This window comes from Eleutherodactylus coqui, unplaced genomic scaffold (genome assembly GCF_035609145.1).
Source record: "Eleutherodactylus coqui strain aEleCoq1 unplaced genomic scaffold, aEleCoq1.hap1 HAP1_SCAFFOLD_145, whole genome shotgun sequence".
Lineage (NCBI taxonomy): Eukaryota > Metazoa > Chordata > Amphibia > Anura > Eleutherodactylidae > Eleutherodactylus > Eleutherodactylus coqui.
The window spans coordinates 27,501-29,936 of NW_027102200.1; positions in this window are offsets into that span (position 1 = coordinate 27,501).

Below are 2,436 nucleotides of genomic sequence, written 5' to 3' on the forward strand. Positions count from 1 at the left end.
TTCTCACGACATGCATCGACACTCGGTGCAACTCCAGCAGCCGCAGCTCCCGCCGGCCCGGCCAGCCAGGTACGCGCCCCTGGTCGGCGCCTGGAGCGTTTGCACTTTGTCGTTTTTTTCTCCAAGACTCCTATCTGCCAACTGCTGTGGACTTCAGCGGTGGCTGCCGCGGGCTATGCGCGGCCTCCTGGGGGTCCCGCCTGCCCGCGCAGGCAGCTAGGACGGGGTTATCAGCAAAGCCTGTGAGGCGCTCTCATGGGGAGGGGGGGCTCCGCAGCCCCCCCAAGGTGGCTTCGTACACCTCTTGAACGTTGCGGCCCGGCCGCTCGGTGAGAGCGGGGTCTACCCGGGCAGACAGCCTGTCGGCCCCGCGGCCTGGACAGGCGGGAGCGGGGACTCTTGCGCTCGGGGGCTCTGCTCCAAGGAGCGAGAGCGGACGCTCTGCTCGGCCCGGAGAGTGGGGTGGCGGGGCGCCGTCGCCTCGCTGGAACCAGGGGCGTCGTGACGTGCGCGCGCGCCTAGCCGCCGCCAGAACAGGCCGGAAAGGTTGAGCTGCATACGGATCTAAGCCGTTGCCCAAACTAACTCTGGCCCGTGTGACACAGCCGCGCGCGCGCTTTCCCACGACACTCGACCGCCGGGCTCCCTCAGCCTGGGAGGCACTCTCGGGGCAGGGGGCCACCGCAGCCCCCTTAAGGTGGCTTCGTACACCTCTTGAACGTGGCGCCCGGCCGCTCGGAGAGCGGGGTCTACGCGGGCAGACAGCCTGTCGGCCCCGCGGCCTGGACAGGCGGAGCGGGGGCTCTTGCGCTCGTGGGGGCTCTGCACGGCCCGGAGAGCGGGGTGCGGGGCGCCGTCGCCTCGCTGGAACCTGGGGCGGCGTGACGTTCGCGCGCGCCTAGCCGCCGCCAGAACAGGCCGGAAAGGTTGAGCTGCATACGGATCTAAGCCGTTGCCCAAACTAACTCTGGCCCGTGTGACACAGCCGCGCGCGCGCTTTCCTACGACACTCGACCGCCGGGCTCCCTCAGCCTGGGAGGCACTCTCGGGGCAGGGGGCCACCGCAGCCCCCCCAAAGGTGGCTTCGTACACCTCTTAAACGTGGCGCCCGGCCGCTCGGTGAGAGCGGGGTCTACGCGGGCAGACAGCCTGTCGGCCCCGCGGCCTGGACAGGCGGAGCGGGGGCTCTTGCGCTCGGGGGGGCTCTGCACGGCCCGGAGAGCGGGGTGCGGGGCGCCGTCGCCTCGCTGGAACCTGGGGCGTCGTGACGTTCGCGCGCGCCTAGCCGCCGCCAGAACAGGCCGGGAAGGTTGAGCTGCATACGGATCTAAGCCGTTGCCCAAACTAACTCTGGCCCGTGTGACCGACACAGCCGCGCACGCGCTTTCCTACGACACTCGACCGCCAGGCTCCCCTCGGAATGGGAGGCACTCTCGGGGCGGGGGGCACCGCAGCCCCCCAAGGTGGCTTTACGTACACCTCTTGAACGTGGCGCCCGGCCGCTCGGAGAGCGGGGTCTACCCGGGCAGACAGCCCGTCGGCCCCGCGGCCTGGACAGGCGGAGTGGGGGCAAGCCAAGGCTACCGGCGGGCGGGATCGACCGGGTAGCCGCCGTGGGGGAACACAAGTTGGACGCCTCGCACCGTCGCGGACCACCGTCCTCCGTCTCTCTCCCTCTCTCGGAAGGGGGGCCGCCCGAGGCGCACGGGCCTCGGGCGGCCAGGGGTGGAAGGGCTCCACCCCAAGGTGGCTTCGTACACCTCTTGAACGTGGCGCCCGGCCGCTCGGTGAGAGCGGGGTCTACCCGGGCAGACAGCCTGCTGGCCCCGCGGCCTGGACAGGCGGAGCGGGGACTCTTGCGCTCGGGGGCTCTGCTCGGCCCGGAGAGTGGGGTGCGGGGCGCCGTCGCCTCGCTGGAACCAGGGGTGTCGTGCCATTCGCGCGCGCGCGCCTAGCCGCCGCCAGAACAGGCCGGAAAGGATGAGCTTCATACGGATCTAAGCCGTTGCCCAAACTACCTCTGGCCCCTGTGACCGACACAGCCGTGGCACGCGCTTTCCTACGACACTCGACCGCCGGGCTCCCTCGGCCTGGGAGGCACTCTCAGGGGTGGGGGGCACCGCAGCCCCCCCAAGGTGGCTTCGTACACCTCTTGAACGTGGCGCCCGGCCGCTCGGAGAGCGGGGTCTACCCGGGCGGACAGCCTGTTGGCCCCGCGGCCTGGACAGGCGGAGTGGGGACAAGCCAAGGTTACCGGCGGGCGGGATCGACCGGGTAGCCGCCGTGGGGAACACAAGTTGGACGCCTCGCGCCGTCGCGGACCACCGTCCTCCGTCTCTCTCCCTCTCTCGGAAGGGAGGCCGCCCGAGGCGCACGGGCCTCGGACGGCCAGGGGTGGAAGGGCTCCACCCCGAGGTGGCTTCGTACACCTCTTGA